The 18,921-nt window shown below is 42.8% G+C and overlaps 1 protein-coding gene across 3 annotated transcripts in view; it reads right to left on the bottom strand.

The window, feature by feature from the left end:
• The window catches only part of FYN (FYN proto-oncogene, Src family tyrosine kinase), a 218,575-nt gene that overhangs the window by 117,378 nt on the left and 82,276 nt on the right, over positions 1-18,921 (bottom strand). For 2 of the 3 annotated variants that reach the window (XM_053591175.1, XM_053591173.1), the window contains exon 3: positions 942-1,011. The exons of the other annotated variant lie outside the window; for it this stretch is intronic. The gene's annotated coding sequence lies outside the window, so the exon portion shown is untranslated. The remainder of the gene's footprint in view (positions 1-941; positions 1,012-18,921) is intronic. 3 annotated transcript variants of the gene reach the window in all.

The raw sequence follows: 18,921 nt of genomic DNA on the forward strand, positions 1-18,921 counted from the left end.
CTTACCAGGAGTAATAAAAAAAAAACTGGATAATGAAATAAATCAGAAACTACGCTTGTAAAATATTTGGATTGTTATCCTTTCATCATGATTGAAGACAAGAGAACAATGGAAAAATACCTAAAATTGAGCTCATAATATCATCCCTCCCAAACCAATTCCTTTTTCCTTTTATTTCATTAACACCTTCCCTCCTCTGTATGATAAACTTAAATTTTTAACACAGGTTCCCTAGCTCCCCCTTTACTACTTGTAGCTGGAGAGGTTGAGGCAGTGGCTGAATCAGATGTTCTTGGTCTCTCAGGCCCCTGTTATGGCACCCTGTGGGCTGGCACCCAGGCGCGCTAGATCTTTAACTTCCTTTAATTTCCGCTTTCCCTGGTGGGGCAGGATATGAAAATAATGTCAGAGGGCACAAGGTCCAAGAATGGGAGGTGTTAAGTCGAGCCCGAGAAGAAAAGATGAGGGCAGAGATTGTTTCCAAACATCTGAAGGGATGGTGTGTGAGAAAGTGAGCTGACCTTAGAAAGTGACTAAGAGAAGCTGCCTGCTTCTCTCTCATTTCAACATATGGGCTATCAAAATCTCTCCACTTTGCAGACTTTTATTTTTTTGGTCTGCAAGTTCACTACTCTTACATTACATGGCTAGCTTGGACTATAAATTATCAAGGAATTATTCTCTACCCTGCACCCAGAAGCTTCCCTAAATCTAGACTTAACTATAATTTAGAAAACCCCATGTTGCTTAATAAGATCCACAATAATGATAAAAAAAAAGTCATACTGTCAGAAAACACCAATTTAATGTCACATTTAATTATAAAATTCCATTCACACGTTAGGGCAGATTTAAAAGATGCAGAGAGAACAAGGCATTAGCTTCCCTTCGTGACACCCTCTTACAACAAAAGCATCAGAAACAAACACAGCAACACTTACCAAAATTTCCGCCAACTATCACAAACTTTATATACACCACATGTCTTCTATAACAGCAGCAGGACTGGTCCTGAAAACAATACCACAACAAAAGAAAATACATCATTAAACAGAAACTGTAACACACGTTCTGCTCCTCTTTGGGAAACAGCAACCTCTTCCTCTGCTTTGGGCACCCACTGCTGTACCAAATTCCACCTCCAGCTTCCTCTTTGTTTTTCACAGGAAAATGAAACCTATTTATAAATTATCTCAGCACTCACTAATAAAATATAAATTAAAAAAATAGAGAAATAAAATCAAACTGCTTACCAATATCTGAATTTTAAGCCCTTTAAAAGAAGTGAAGACATGAGAATGGGGAAATATTTAAAATTGAACTCAAAACATTTCTCCCCCAAACAAATTCTTTTTTTGTTTTTTTAAATCTTTTGTCTTTTTAATAACATCCTCTCCTCTTCCCTGCTAGCTATGGGATCCTGGGCAATTCTCCTAACTGTTCTCTTCTAGATTTCATTTTATTATCTGGGAACTAGGCATTACTATACTGAGCCTCACACAGGGTTGCCATGAGGATTAAATGATATCAATTAAACGACACATAAATGACACGGAAAGGCTTAAAACAGTATCTGGCACACAGTAAGCACTCGATACACCTGTGCCATCATCATCACTCTCCTAGTTCCCCACGCTTCAACCTGACATGGCCTTTCCTCACCACTGCTGTAAACCATGGCCCCAACCTGCCGTGCAAGTCCCACATCATGCGGGGGTCCCACATCACGTGGGGATGCACGGCTTCTCTCCACGCTCGTCATTACGCTCCATCTGGTCTGCCTCACGCCTGGCACATAGCAGTTTCCTGGTCTCCCATGTACTCCCTCCCCACTCAACTCTCCTGGCTCTGCAGGGCCTCCTCCCTCAACACACTTAACAGCCCGTCCTTCCTCAGAAGAAATACTCCCACTGCTTCCCATCCCCTGCACCCTTATCTGTGAAATCACCTTCACCTGGGATTCAAGATCACATCATCCCATCAGAGGCTGTTTTATGTCCAGTCACCTGTCCTACCTCTGAACGCCTTCTGCCCATACCTGCTGGGAGGAGGCCTTGCCATTTTCTCAGGCAGGGGCTCTTATCTTTCTATGCTGTGGGGGTCTAGGCACATCTTTCTCAGAATAGTGTTTTCCAGGGCTTGAAATTAACACATGAAATGCATAGTATTAAAAAAAAAAGTATATTGACAGTTATCACAATGTTTTTGAAAATTGTGATGGGCTTCTTTCAGTGCTTAAAATTTTTCTAGCAAAAGCCTAGGAACTACTGTAGTTTTAAGTACTGCTACGCATAAATGGTATTTCAAGATATCTATAACAGTAATATAATATAATTATTTCTACTGGGGACAAATAGCCAGTGCTACTTCCATAATAGAAGGTAACCTTATGTTTCAGTTAAGGATTAATGAAAATGCTGCAGTCATTTTCTTTCCATCCATGTTCAAAGAGGCCCCAAATTCCACTCTCGGTCCTCAGGTCAAGAGCCTGAGCTTCAAGGCCTTCCTTAACTCTCATTGCCTTTTCTGCCTTGCTGCTCCTACTTTGGTATAATCTTATCCTTCTTTATTGCTCTCTTGTCCTCCTATACCATAATGTTGAAGTTGTCAGCCTTTTAAGGGAAGGGGAGAGCCTCCTTTCCCCACTTTTTTGGATACAGAGTCTCACTCTGCCTTCCTGGGTAGACTGCCATGGTGCAACCTCAAACTCTTGGGCTCAGGAGATCCTCTTGCTTCAGCCTCCCAATTAGCTGGTACTACAGGTACCCCATAATACCCAGCTAGTTTTTCTCTTTTTAGTAGAGCTAGGGTCTTGCTCTTGTTCAAAGTGGTCTCGAACTCCTGAGCTCAGATGATCCATCTCCCTTAGGCCTCCCAGAGTACTAGGATTATAGATGTGAGCCACCAGGGCTGGGCCCCACTTTTAAATTTTTTCCACAGCTAATAATGCCTTCCATTACAGTGGCACAGCAGAGAGCCATTCATCAGGCTCCTTACAATTAATCAGTGAGCAACAGCGCAATCTTGCTCACCCTACAGGAGCTCAACTAGTAATTAATATTATCTCTCTTTGGCAGCTTATGAAGTCCTGAATATGTACGTGGGACACCTAAACTTTCTATTTTTGGATTATAAATTACAGAAGTTAGGCAACAAAATGTTCTCTACTTCTATTTATCTTTAGAGAATGAAAGCTTAGTCCATGCTGTTGACTGACAGATCTCCCGGGAACAGACCAGCTGTTCGTTCATTCCATCAACACATGGGTGCTTATGTGACACAAGCACAATTCCTGCCTTCCTGGGGTTTCAAGTTTAGCACCTTTCCTCAGCGAGTCCAGAGACCTTGCATAGACAAAGAACAGCCAGAGACCTCCCAAGTACAGGCACCTCTGTGACCCACGTTGGCAAGGCCAGCATTGTTGCTCTGCATGCCACCAGATATCACAGAAGCTCCAGCTTCCCATCAGTCTCACGGATGTGAGCCATGGTTTTGCGGTAGGTAGGAATTCCATTTCCCCTCTGAGTACCCGCCTGAGAGATGTCATCCCTGCATAAGAGGTCATCCTTGCATAAGATGTCATCCTTGCATAGGGAGGATGGCAACTATCAAAGTGACTATCCCAGGCAGGGCTTCTCAACACCTGGACACGTATTTCCCTCCAAGCCTGCCAAGTCTACGACAGACTGGCCTCAGGACCAACATAGTCCTTTGGTCTTAGCCTTTTTCCTGAGTACCTGTAGCTCAGGCTGTCTGTGTGTCTTCTGTCAAGAACAAAACCAACAAACAAAAATAAAAATAACAGAATAGTTCTTCCTTTTTTTTTTCTTGGAGACAGAGTCACTCTGTTGCCCATGGCAACCTCAAACTCTTGGACTCAAGAGATCTTCTTGCTTCAGCCTCCTGAGTCTGGGACTGCAGGTGCCTGCCACAATGCCTGGCTAGATTTTCTATTTTTAGTAGAGATGGGGTCTTGCTCTTGCTCAGGCTGGTCCTGAACTCCTGAGCTCAGGGGATCCATCTGCCTCAGCCTCTCCGTGTGCTAGGATTACAGGCATGAGCCACTCCACCCAGCCAGTTTTTCCTTTTCAAATAAGGATAGAATAATGATTTTTTTCCACTGAAAACCACTTACAAGGCCTGCGACCATTTGCTTTGGCAGAAATTCACCAGTGATAGCATTTTTCACAGACGACATCATGTCAAGTGACTCTTCAAATAAATGGGGGTGTATTCTCCCTCCCCCCAATGGCTAAGACTGACGTGAAAGCCACTCAGAGAACAAAGGCTGGACTTGGCATACATACTCTTTTTAAACTTAAGGACATTTAAATCTATTTCATTTGAAGTCCTCCTTTTGGAGACACAATAACAAAGAGGGTGGCATGGCTGTTTTATCCTCTGTTTCAAGAATTACCATATCTATATCATGGAAGCGAGTGAAGACTTTTATGGGTGCTCTCACAATGACCCACAGCACTGAACTTCCTTCATGCTTCTAATACGTGCTACACTCTGTGGTGTGGTTTCTGGGTTAAAGGCAGCATTCTCATTCCGCGCTGGAAACAAGTATCTCCAGCCCAGTTCCCATCTGCCTGCCTCTCTTTCTTCTTCCCAACAGATTCCCCGTATTTCTTCATCCACAGTGCCCTGTGGGCAGGTGACAGCACTCCAAGCCCAGGATGGGGGATTTGTATGGTCCAAGGCTTTGCAATGTGTCAACTGGTGACACTAGGATCACCTGGGAGCGTCTCAGAAATCTGAAGCCCCACCCAAACTGATCAAGTGGGAATATATTTTACAAGCTTCTCCACGTGATCTGAGTGCCCACTACAGTTTGAGAAGCAATGATTCACAAGAAACCCATTCCTATTGTCAGTGATTGCCTCATGATAGGCATGTGTGGCCCTATTTAGGCCACTGAGATGTGAAGAATGCTTTTGTAGGAGCTTCTACTCACTCTGGGTGTCTGTGGCACCTCTAAATTTCCAATAAACGTCATGCTGTTTAGAAGTCACGGAATTGGGTTTTCAATTACCTGCAGCTGGAAAACATCCTGACTAATCGGTCCCCATTAAAACATTATAAAGAAACAGATGCCAAGGCTCTGGGCTCAGTCATGGGCTGGCAAAGGCAGTGCACCAGCAGACCCAGAGGAAAGTTCAGAAACGCCTCTGGGTCAGGGAACCTACCCGTAGCATTTCTGGTCCTGACAACTGTGGTTCATTTGCACACTTTCAAAAGCTTTCTAAATTAGCCAGTGTAAAAGATCAACTGGAGGAAATGCTGACTGCTTTCCAAGTAATTATAACCAGAGTGGTCAACAGTTGCCTTCCCCAGAAGCCATAAGGATATCATTTCCTGCAAAGACAATGGGAGACTAATTGCTCAGCCTCAGACTCTAACAAGGGAGACAACCTGTGGCAAGTAATTACTGAAGGGTAAAAAAGGAAAAGCTTGGGGCTCTCGGAATCTGTCTCTGGATCTGCTCCAATTACTGGGAGTGGGGGAAGGAAGTGGGGAGGGAGAGCCAACTGGTCTGGGAGAGGATTTGAGGGGCTGGCAGCTTAGGCCACCACCCACACCAGTTTTTACATATCACTGGTACACAGTGAAAACCTTTCTGAGGAAACAGAATAGACCAGCGATTACATGAAACCATGTATGGCTTGGGTGTAATTTTGTTCCACTTAAGGAATGATGTAGCCAAGAAGAACTGGATGTCTAAATGGACATTATCTCTTTGGTGTGTCCTAACTGCTTAGCCACAAGAGGGTATTTTGGGAGTTGGGTTTGCTGTACTGGCTGGATGAAGAGCATATTTTCTATTAAGGAGTGCAACACTGACTGATGTTCCAGGTTCCATCTCTGCATAACTCTTCTTTTCTCAAAACCTTTTTGTTCTCTCTTTCCTGGTACTTCACACTCTTCCATAGTCCCAATGAGCATCCCATGAGTTTCAAATTACATCTCCAGATCTATTACCCATGTTCCCAATTGCTCTGCTTGTCCCTTACACAGAAAATGCCACGGGGGGGGACTTTGTTTTAAGCACTGTTATTTTCTCAACACTTAGCACAGTGGCTGGCACTGAGTGTGAAATGTTTGTTGAATGAATAAGTGAAAGCCTTTGCACAGACTCACTCACAGAAGCTCTTGCCATCATCTACTGACTGGCCTCTGACTTTGGCCTCTCCTTTTCTACCCTGACACCTACAGTCTCTGGATTACAGCACTACTCAAGTCATTCCTAGAGTATTTCAGCTAGGAAGGATTCAGTAGCCCAGCCCTAGGCTTTCTAGGTGAGAAAGTGGGTCATCAAGGCCAAAAGACTTGCCTGAGATCTTATAAATAAAGGTGGCAGAGACAGGATCTTAACTCAATACCCTGCACTCTTGCTACCAGGCCACTGACCAGTTCAAAAACCTTCAACAGTCTTTCAGTTGAACTTAGTTGAGGGCCTGGTATGTTTTAAGCACTCAATAAATATTTGTTGAGTGACCAATTTAATAAACTAATGGGTCTCATGCATAGGCCAATGTGTTTCGGTGTTTCTTAAAGTGGAATGCTCTTCAAAAGAAAGATGATGTCCTTGCATACAAAATGGAGACAAGAGGAGCTGCTCTCTTCTCCAGAATCAGGGGAGCAGTTGTAATATACCAGACCTCTTCCTCTGCAGTGCCTCTGAGCCACCCTTCCAGGAAACTCAGGGTTTGGTGACATCGTTAGGAAAACCAATGTTTTACACAGTCAAACTTCTCAGCTTTGCACTCAAAGCCACCCACCATCATTCCAAACCCAATGAGGCGTCTCTTTAATTTCATTTGTTCTTCCTCCCTCACACTCAGCCTTCCCAGAGCACTTGCTGTTTCCACCCCCTGTCCCTCCTCCAGGCCCTCACCTGCCCTGTTTCTCTCCTATTATGTGCTCTTATCTCTACTTGCAAGAACAGAGCACCAACCTGTCCCTCACGGCAACTCTAACATAAATCCCTCCCTCCCTCAAGTATTTGCCCAATTTCTCCCACTTCTTCTACACAATTAACCCTATCTGCTTCAAGGGAAATAGCTCCTTGAAAGCAAAATCGTAGTCTCAATGTATCTTCAAACCTCTGGTACCTTGCCTGGCCCAGTGACTCCCCCAGAGGAGACATTTCAAGTCATTAGTTGCATTCAGAGAAACTTGTCCGTTTTTGTTCACCTCTGTGACCAAATTATGTAAGTTTTGTAATTGGAATTTCACATCTTTCTCTAGCCTGTGTGGGCCGATGACACAGCCAACATACACTTGCAGAGCCCACTTGCTAAGAAACAGCTGTGTGAGTGTTTGTTGAGTCTATTTTCAAAAGCAGAGAATAGGGAAAGGGCCAGGGAGAGTGACTTTCCCTCCCCTCTGCAGCTCTCCCATGGCTGCAGCAGTCCTATGCAGCAGGAGGTAAAAGTTGGCCAGCTTGTGCATAAACATTAACAATAGATTCAAAATGCAGTACAGTCCTGAATCCTTTCATGCTACAATATTCTCTGCAAGCCCAAAGTCAATTGTCTGAAAAATTAAAGAGTTCCAAATGGTGGGATAATACATTAAACAAGCAAGCACACAAAGCCCAGTTGCCTTTGGGAGGTGGATGGGAACCAGAAAAGAGAGTTCCCCAGGAAACTGAGCCTTTTGACTGACTGTGGCTTTCCCTCACTGGGTGTGAGGCCCAGGAAGGTTGGAGGGGTGCTCTGAGAAGGCTTCACTGACCTATCTGCTTCCCTGCCTGCAGAGGCCAGGGTCCTTCTGCCTTCACTCCAACAAGTGGGGCAGACTCAAGCAAGGCTAGGTGGTTTGTTATTTGCTGGAGTGGGAGTAAATAGCGAGAGGAGGACAGATGGAGAGAAAAAGAGATGAGCATGAGAGTGCTCAGCCAGCAGAATTACTGACCACAGAATGCAAGGGCAGGAAGGTCAGGCTGCAGAAGGCTGGCTGATCCTTTCTCATCAGCTACTGGCAGGACAAGAGGGAATCAGAGGTTCACTGTTGAGCAAGGTGTAAAGAGCTTCAACTGGGCTGCCCTAGAGGCCCAAGGGCTCTCCGCATTCACAGCTCTGAAGTTGGACTAGAGAGACAAAGATTTTGGGCTCATTGGCACAAATGGGTGGACAGAGTCAAGCAAGGGGCTGGGGGTGGGGCTTTAGTTCCCCCTCCCCAATCTCCACCTACTTCCAAGCAACAGCAATAGTAGCAGTACTGATATAATTTCATATATATTTATGAAATTATGTCCATACATTCATATTTAATATTCACTGTATTTAAACCTTAAGACTAAGAGATCCAGTTTGTTTGGGGAAGGACTAAAAGAAATAAATGCCATTGAAATAATTAGATGACTGTCAGGAGGAAAAAGAAGATGCTGCTTCTATAAGACTCATGAGGATGAAGTATATATTTATAAAAATCATATTGTTCTTTTCCATCTGGTAATGATGGAAATGTCTAGTCAAATGATCACATCACTTATATATCTGGTAAAAAAGCAAATAAAACAAAAACTCTGATTGAACTGTATTTGAATTATTTCTGACTTAGCCTTTCAAACTGAGCTATTTCTAGAGCTTTGCAATCCAGTCTGCACAGAAACAATGCTTTGCTCTGCTGCAAATGCAGCTGCTGGACAAGTCCCCGAGAACTCTGCCAACCAGATGAACACTCCCAAGACCCTCCAGATAGACAGTCTGTGGCTCCTGGGAAGGCCCAGGAAATGCACACAGTGTCACAATGCTGCCAAGATCAAGGTTAATAGCGATGTGCGCAGACTAGCTACCATATTAGAGTCCCAGAATCTTGAAGTTGAATGGAATGTTAAAGAATATCTGATATTTTAAAGCTATTTTTTAGTATCAGAACTGTGTGTGTGTGTGTATGTTATCCATGCCAAGCATGTAACAATTATGCCAAGATATCCTACTAGCACATTTCATAGGTGGAAAATCCATTCTTGTGGGAAATGTTTCATTTAAAAAAAAAAATTCTTTTCTTGTTACTGGTAGTTCTGAAGGTTAGACACACACACACACACACACACACACCCAAAGCCTGTAATAAACCTCAAAATAGTAGATAAAAGTGGAACAGAGCAGCCTTTCAAGGTTCAGGAAAAGACTCAAACTCTCACTGCCTCCAAATCTATATGGAAAAGGAAGACAATCCAATAAAGAAATGGGCAAATTACTTGAGAAAGCAAAACAGAAAATTCAAATGGCCAATAAGCACGTGAAAAGAGTCATCGAAGAAAGGAAAATTAAAACCGCAATGCTTTACCAATTCATATGGTCCAGCTGGCCGAAATGACAAACACAAAACCATGAGGTTTTGGTGAGGATGTGGAGGAGCTGGAACTCTCATACCCTGCTGGTGGGAGTGGCAGCTGAAAAAGGCAGTGTCATCCACGGCCACACCACCCTGAACGTGCCCAGTCTCGTCAGAGTCGGGCCTGGTTAGCCCAGTGTCACCACAGTGAACACACACGCACCCTGTGACCCAGGATCTTCCCATCCAGTCTTTCCTAGGTTACCTATGCTCTCCCATAGACATTTATCCTAGCAGTGCTATTGGTAACATTCCCAAATCACAAACAACTCAAAAGCCTGCTATAATAGGATGCTATAAATTTTGATATAGTTATACAATATAATACTGCACAGCAGTGAGAGTGAACAAACTATAACCTACACCATGGATGAATCTCCCAAATATGATAGTGACACAAAAAGAGTACCTAATGTGTGATGTTATGTATATAGAGTTCATAATAGATAAAACCAACCTTTGTTGTCAGAAGTCATGCTATTGGTTACCCTTGGTGGAAGTTGGGGAGGTTAGAGGCTGAAAAGGGGTCTGAGGGGGCTTCTAGTGTTAAAGTGACACTCTTTCTCCATCTGGCTGCTGGTTAGAAAGGAGTGTTCACTTTGAGAAAATTTACTATCAGTGCACTTTACAATTTGTGCACTTTTCTGCGTGAATGCTACATTTCAATTAAAAAAAAGAAATCTTGGAGTTAACACAGTGAAACCAGAAACAAAACAGAACTCTCTTAAGTACTGAAAGCAAAAGAGCTCAGCAATTTAATTTAAGCGAGGTAATTCAAAAATTTGCTGCGCTCAAAGCTTAAAAGTGCCATTTCATTAAATTGTGTTTTTTATTCATTTAAGATGATTGTTATGTCAAAGCTATTTTATTATTATATATCAGGAGGGCATGAAGCAAACAGTTTGAAAGTAAAACAAACACAAATCATTTTAGTTTTATTATACTGCTGTTTTAAAAGTGAAGTTTTACAGCTATTCAAACCCCATCTTTTCGGGTCAATTAAAAACAGTTTCCTGGGTGGCAGGAAGGCCCCGGCAGCCGGCCCCGGCTGAACTGCAACCAAAAAATAGCCAGGCGTTGTGGCGGGCGCCTGTAGTCCCAGCTACTCAGGAGGCTGAGGCAAGAGAATCGCTTAAGCCCAGGAGTTGGAGGTTGCTGTGAGCTGTGTGATGCCATGGCACTCTACCGAGGGCCATAAAGCGAGACTCTGTCTCCACCAAAAAAAAAAAAAAAAACAGTTCCTGGGGCCATGGTTTATAGTCCAGCATCCCTAGATGGGAAACTCCTGGAGACAAAAGTGTTTTCTTTCTGTGCCTCATAGGTGGTGTTCAACCTTTGTCTTCCAGTGTCAGTGGGCATGATCAACTCATCCCTGCTAATGGAAGCAACAACAGTTCAGCCCACCTTTGCAGCCCTGTGTGGATAAATGTATAATTTCCATCTGACAGTGTGAAATACTGAAAATAACTCACAGGATACCATGCCCGCCTTTGTAAATTTCCGGGTTTATTCAGATTCCCACACTGGAGCACACATGGTCATGAGGTCAAGGCAGACTCCTGGCCCACCTGGGAGCAGTTAGCATAGCTTGGGGGGAGAGTGAGTCTGTGCCCCAGTCTGCAGGGCAGCCTGCCCTCCGCCTCTGCCCCCCACCCCGCATCCAATCAGCCTGACCATTATCATTAGACATGCACTCTGCACACTCCTGCTACCTCTGCACACTCTGCACTACCCCCAAAATGAATCTCTTAGAGCGTAGAAACTGCACGGCCAGACTGACTCTCAGACACCTTTGTTCTCTCAGACTCTCTGATAAGGAAGATTTACTCAGCACTGAGAGGGCACCCTAAGATGGCAGGCAGCCCTGCAGGAAGCGAGGGACAGACATTCACATACCTACACTGTGAGGTGCACCAGGCCCCCTGCGGGGCTGCAGAGGATGTGTGTGGGGTCCCCCTGAAGGAGACCTCACTCATCCTCCACCAATCCCCACCTGGCAGGAGCTGTGGCCAGGTGCCTGCGGTGGAGCTGCACCCCACCATGAACCTGGAGGAAATGTGTGCCTTTCGCTGGTCACTCCATTTCCCTGAATATTAGCTTCCCAAAAAAGACCACTTCTTAGAGTCAAGCTCTGCTGTTTTTGTGTAGACTTGCTAATGCTAACTCTACCCCTAACTTCATTGTTAGACAAACAATAATAATTTTATGAATCCTTTAAGAGATTTCTGCCCCAACCCCCTACCCCAAGCCATAGTTAGGCTTCTCTCTGGTAAAAAAATAACATTTAATTTGGTGGGGCATGGTGGCTCACGCCTGTAATCCTAGCACTCTGGGAGGCCCATGTAGGTGGATCACTTGAGCTCAGGTGTTCAAAACCAGCCTGAGCAAGAGACCCTGTCTCCACTAAAAATATTAAAATTAGCTCAGCGTTGTGGCAATTGCCTGTAGTCCCAGTTACTCAGGAGGCTGAGGCAGGAGGATGGCTTGAATCCAGGAGTTTGAAGTTGCGGTGAGCTAGGCTGATGCCACAGCTCTCTAGCCTAGGGTATCAGAATGAGATTCTTTCTCAAAAAAAAGAAAATAATAATAATAATAATTGCTTTTAAACAGCTTTTTATCATGAGTGTCACAGAGATTTTCTTTCTGAAAATAAAGATAAATCACAAAGGTCGAATAAGGTAATTAGTTAAGAGTTTGACATGTACAGAGGAAAATCAGCCGGGCAAATTCCTTCAGAACCTGTAGCCAGATGACTGAGCTCTGGCCAGTGAGGGCAGTGGGCACTGGCCCACAGCCCAGGAACTCAGAATGGTTTCTACATTTTTAAGGGGTTAAAAAACAAAATCAAAAGCATATCACATGGGAAATAAAATTATATGAAATTCAAATTTCTGTGTCCGTAAGTGAAGTTTTATTGGAACACAGCCAGGCTCATTTGTTTACGTCATATCAGTAGCTACTTTTCATATCACCAGCAGCAGCAGAATTGTCTTGAGAGACTGTATGGCCTGCAAAGATGAAAATATTTACTATCAGCCCCTTTATAGAAAATGTTTGCCAACCCTGAGCTAGTCATCTCTGCAGAGGCTTGTCCACTTCAATTCTTACTGTCAAAGGCAAGTAGTCCCAATGCTGGCTCCAATTTCACACCAACCAACACAACCCACCGGAGCAATGCCTTTCAAGCTGTGGTCTGTGATCAATTTAGTGGTTCAAAAAAATTCAACTCAGTCCATTGTATCCAGCATTTTCTTTAATGAAGTAAAAGAGAATAATATCAAGGGCATTGTTATGGACTGAATTGTGTCCCTCCAAAATTCGTATGTTGAAGCCCTAACCCCTAGCATACAACAGACTGTGCCTGTATTGGAAGTAAGGCCTTTAAAGAGTAATTAACTTAAAATGAAGTCATACGAATGGGGCCTCTAATTCAATATGACTATCATCCTTCTAAGAGATTAGGACACAGATACACACCGAGGAAAGACTAAAGGAAAAAGATGGTCATCTACAAGCTAAGGACAGAGGCTTCAGGAGAAGCCAGACCTGCTGACACCTCAGTCTTGAACTTCTGGCTTTGGAAAGAACTGTGAGAAACACATTTCTGCTCTGTAAGTCACCCAGTCTGTTATGGCCATCCTAACAGATAAATACAACTATCATATGTAGCATTTTGTGCAACAATTTTTTTTCAGTCACAGACATGTATGATAGATTTGTGATATTAAAATGTATTAAATAATGTGTTTCACATCAAAATAAGCTGTATGGGGGGACACATATATACTTGCAGCAAAACTACACACAGAACGGTGTTCTAATTGAAACAGAAGACAGAAGTGGGGGCTAAGCATTCAATGAACGTATTAGGCACTTTATATACAGTATCTCATTTAGTCCTCACAGTCACCCTATGCAATGGGTCATGTTTTATGTTTTCAATTGATAAAGAAACTAAAGTGCAGAGAAGTTAAGTAATTTACTCAAGTAGCAGAGCCAGGCCTATCTGACTCCAGAGCTTCTATTTTTCATCGTGAATCAATTTCTATTAAAGGTCCTTGAGACTAGGTTGTAGTTGGACAATGAATAAGGGAAAAGATTTATTACTAACAGATGCCATTTTCTGGATACATACTATGTTTCAGGTTCTGAGTTAGGCTTTGCATAAGCCTCATATTACCCTTATTAACTACCCAAATGAGTAGGTTCTATCCCTGTTTTTCAGCTAAAGAATCTGAATCTCAAAGAAATTAATTAACTTGCCCAAGATTATAAACAGCTAGCAACCTGAAGACCCAGAATTTAAACTCCCATTAGTCTGACATTTGAGCTACAGCCCTTGCCCACCACTCTCCTTTCCACTGGGTGTATTTAGTATAAATCTAAGTACAGTCATGTGCCACATAACAACACTTGGTCCACGATGGACCACATGTACAAGATTATAATACCATATTTTTCCTATATCTTTTCTATGTTTAGATATGTTCAGATACACACACACTTACTAGTTCGTCACAGTTGCTTACAGCATTCAGTATAGTAACATGCTGTACGGGTTTGTAACCTATGAGCAATATGCTGCACCACACGGCTTAGGTGTGTAGTGGGCTATGCCATAAAGGTTTGTGTTAGTCGGTGCTGTGACATTTAAGCAACAAGCAAGTCACCTAACGATGCATTTCTCAGAACATATACCCATTGTGATGCTTGACTATATCTAACTGCTAGTCTCCACTTGCAGAAAATAATGCATACTTTTTAGTCATAGGTCCAATAAATACTAAGCACATACTATGTGCCATACCCTGTTCTGAAAGCTGGAAATACAACAAGAAGCAAAACAGGGAGAAATTCTACCATCGTGGTGACCTTATGGGTAAAAGACCTTAATGACATAACCACACCATGTATGAAACCACCTCCTAGGCAAAGGAAGCAACAGGTAAAACTCAAATGTGCTGAAGGCACAGACCAATAAAATTGTAGAAATTACAGAAAACTGAGGATTGTGGGTAAGGCTTACCAAATAGAAACTTCCAGTAATTTTTATCTCGCGCCTCTTGTATCCATGTCACCTACCATGTGGTCGAGCTTTATCTCCAGACTGGAAATTTCTCAATGGCAAGGGCTGTGTTTGCCGTACTCTAAGACTTCTGCCTTACTGCTTGGCATAGTACACTGTGGTCTGAATTTACTTCTGTTTTCTTAAACTTGTTTCCAAAATAAATGTACAGAAATTACTTAGGGACCTTCAGAATCAATGACAAGAGAGAGATAACCACCAGGAGGGGAGGACAGATGGGAGCTGCATGGGAGCCAGGATACCATGAGCAAAGAAATAAATGGTTAACTGGAAAAGTTTTAGGTAAACCGAATAGCCTATTAGTGCAACGGCTAAGAAATCAGAATGAATGCCTAATTAGGAAAATGTGAGAGAAAACTAGGCTGACTGAAAAGAAATCAGGGCATGGAGCATTAAGAATTTTAATGTATTTATGGCAAATACATTTTTCCTAAGGTTTCCTTTGTTTAAGATTTATTTACTTTTTTTAAATTTCAGGTTAATGTGAGGGTACAAACAACGAGGTTACAATGTTTGCATCTATTAAGTGGAGTCCCTCTTGCAGTTGTGTCCCACACTCAAGAGGTGTGCCATATACCTTTATATTGTGCCCGTTAAGTGGGAGCTCACCAATGCCCTCTCCTCCTTTCCTTCTCCTCCCTCCTCTCTCCTCCTTCTCTGAACCCCCACTGTGGGGCTGGCACAGTGGGTTGGCTTCTACCCGTCCAACTGTGCCAGCCCCATCCTCAATCCTCCCCCTCCTTTGTTTAGGATTTTTTGTGTAAAAGTTTTGTATTTTTGCCTAGTCAAATCTATTAATTCATTCTTCAAGAAATAAGCAAACAAGTAAGCCAATATTTTCATTCTAGAACAGTTATTACAGTGTTAAGATATCAAACATGAGAATGTCTAATTGCACAGTAATAGGACGATGAATGGTTAAATTAGCCTGATCACACAATGGAAAACTCTAGAGTTTTTATTCAATCCCATTAGGAAGTGATCATGATTTAACATTCAATGAAAGGTGCCAGATCAAAATCATACCTAGACATGAAAGAGGGAAAAGCACATCTTAATACTGCGATTTCACACAGCTCAGTGGTTAGGGTGCTGGCCACATGCTCTGGGGCTAGTGGATTCAAGCCCGGGCTTGCTAAACAAACAACAACAAAAAAAATAGCAGGGCATTATGGCGGGAGGCTGAGGCAAGAGAATCGCTTGAGCCCAAGAGCTTGTTTGAGGTTGCTGTGAGCTGTGACGCCATAGTGACACACTGTCTCAATAAAAAAAAAAGAGAGAGAGAAAGAGATTTTTTATTACCTTCCTTATAGCTCACCAAATTTTCTATAACAAAATTTTAAAGTCAGGAAAAAAAGAAATAGCCCTTTAAATAAGTTTAATACAAAGAAAAGTATATCCACATTAACAGTATCTCTACTCTGTACCTTTGATTTGTGGGAAATCTCAGCCACCTGAGGCCTCCATACTAGCACATGTGGCAAATTCTGATAATGATATTTTAAACATATATCTATAGCTACATGTATTTCTAAACTCACCTGCAAAGAAGTTTCAAAACCGATTCGGCAGTGGCTAAGGGCAGTCACCAGGATGACACCATAAATTTTAATGAATTGTTTGGCTTTGATAATATGCTCATTTGACAAACATTTACCAAATGTCACGCTCCTGACACTAATTAGGTACCTGAGGTCAAACGGGGTCTCTGGGAACAAACGACCCATTGGACTGACACTGGTCAAACTACCCTGACCCCAGCAAGAAATAGCAAAAGGCAGAGCTGGGCAGTAGTGGTGCAGCCCACCCTCAATCCTCCCTCATCTGGGCTCTCAGCCCACCTGGACATGTGGGCCTGGCAGGCTGGCTTCACCTCTCTGGCTCCAGCTGCCTCATTTGTAAAACAGGGATAATCCTGACCCAGTTTGCAGCACTGTGGTGAAGAATAAGTGGCAAGCATTCTGGGCATGCTTTTACCCATACAGGGCCAGGTGGATTCTACATATTGATAGCCAATGCTGCTGCTTTCCTTTGGAAACTGTATGTTTATTCCTTCAGAAAAAATATAGGGTTGGAAATAAAAGTGATTAAAGACATATTCCATATTTTTCTTCCTTAGAACATTCAGATGAACAATTACAGAAATGAATACTCATTTCCCCAACCCCAGACAAAAGTAAAGAGAACTCAAAGTTCTTGAAAAGTTCAGTAACATTCCAAGGACAAATCTAGATACTGCCAGTCATTGGGGAAATAATTCTATTATAATCAGTACTTCAAAAATCTAATAAAATTAACTTACTGTTTTTCCTCTCTCCCTTTTAGGGAGGGTGATTTTTTAAAAAGAAACATTTAAAAATAAATGTTAATGTTAAGTGTTACAAAATTTAACATTTCTAAGAAAAGAGTAAAGGGTACCGAAAGGAAACCAACCACATGTCCAAATCGGACATTAATGTATAAATATTTCCAGTCTTTCTCCCAAAGTCAACTCATTTCCCTAACATTGGGAACGTTTGTTTAAATCAATGCCCCGTTTTAGACAGAAAAGTGGGCAGAGAAGGGAAAAAACACAGAGATGTAACTAAGGGATGTGGGTAAACAGTTAAGTTTCCCCTTCTTAGCTAATAAGGTGATAAAATAATAAATGTACAAATATATACACTGACAGAGAAAGCAAAGCTCTAACTCCTAGTGTTTGATTTTAAGTGAAAGATCTGGGAATTTTCTAATTCTGAAACACCTGCCTCAGCGACATCTGCAGATTCTCGGTGGTCTTTCTACCTAGCCAAGATTGGTAAAGAGGATGCTCAGACAGTTTCACAAATACCTGGACTAAAATCTCCCTGCCTGGCAGCTCTTCATTTCTTGAGACTCCCTGTCAATAGCCACTGCAGCAGGGCGGGGCGCAGACGGTACAGGTGAGTAAACCCTCTATTTGCTTTTCCTAGTCTTGTATGAGTCTCTTCCTACCACACCTGTGCCTTCTCCATCTGCTACGCCTTTGTCACTTCTGCGTCCCAAACCCTCTAACTCCCCAGTGGACATGCACAGCAGCGCCAGCCAGAGGTGATACACGTACAGACAAAGCTTACAACCTGCAACCTGAAGGGGACGGTCCTGTACAAATGGCGACAGGCAAGGTTCATTCTGAAGGCCAGGAGTGTGTTATGATAACATACTCAGTAATTGCTGTACTTTTAAAAACAGAGTTGTAAAAATTATCTTTAAAATGCTTGTTGATGCCCCGTGGGTATGAGTCACTTTGTGAAGCAGGATCAAAATGGATTCTCTATGATGGGTTTCTGGCGGCTCTTTGATTCCAAACCACTTTATTAATGTTAATCGGAGTTATGCACACATCAATGACAGAATAAATTCCTCCGGTTTGGTGGAGCTTCAATTAATGATCTGTCATAAGCAATGTAAAATGCTTTCTAATTTTCTTTCAAGTAATCATACCCTACCCCAGAAGAGCTGAAAATTAGTCCCAGGTCTCACTATGGGGTAGGAAAGACCAGGGGAGGGGTGGGAGAAATTAAGCCTGCAGCTCCATGGAGGCTCTGCTGGAGAAGTCCTCACTGTCCCTGGCGGGAGGGCAGCATGAGACACAGACACAGCTCGTGATGACAAGAGGAAAAGAAAATGCACAGGGAGTGAGCTCGATGCAGAAGGAATTTACTATCATCTAAAATGGGACTGACTGCGATCGTGCTTCCTAAACCTGTCACCAGATCATTCCATTATTTCAGAGCCTAAGTTAATACTATTCATTGACTTCCAAAAATACTCACTGACATGTAAATGGGAATTTAAGTTCCAAGGGTGATGCAGCAGAACGTCTACTGAACAGGTTATTTTGCAGTGACACAAAGCTCTGCCCAGAATTTCTGGAAATCCAGGTTTTAGGTTTAACCTTGTCTTGCCCAGCCCTGCAGCTGTTTCTTCTCATGGAAAACCAAATGCCAGATTACTGATATTCTCTGAGCAGCACAGGGCAGGTGCCACAGGGGCTGCAGCAGAGACAAGCACACAGGGCAGAGGCCTAACAAAATTCCATGATTTGGAAAAGAATAGAGCAAAATCTTAATCTAAAAACCTCACTATTTGCTCCTTCATCACCTTATGCTTCTTTACCCTTTATTCTAATGCTTCACAGATAGTAAAAAAGAGCTCTGCCAACAACTAGCCAGATCCACCACACTAAGAATTAGATCCATAGAGGGAGACGTGAAGAGATGTCTGCTTAGCCGCTGAGAGTCTGGTTTTACACTAGAGAGATTTGCAAACACTCTCTGCTCCACCTGTGATGCCGCAGGTGGTGGGGCAGCCTCTGACCACCGGAAGCAAACAGTAGCGTCTTAATCTTTTGGCTGAGCAGTCACTTCCTACGCAGCAGATGTTAGAGCACTTGGGCTTTAAGGGGTACTACATTTATACATTCCAATGTAAACCATTTCCATCACAATCAAGGCAGACTTCCA

Source organism: Nycticebus coucang, chromosome 5 (genome assembly GCF_027406575.1).
Source record: "Nycticebus coucang isolate mNycCou1 chromosome 5, mNycCou1.pri, whole genome shotgun sequence".
Lineage (NCBI taxonomy): Eukaryota > Metazoa > Chordata > Mammalia > Primates > Lorisidae > Nycticebus > Nycticebus coucang.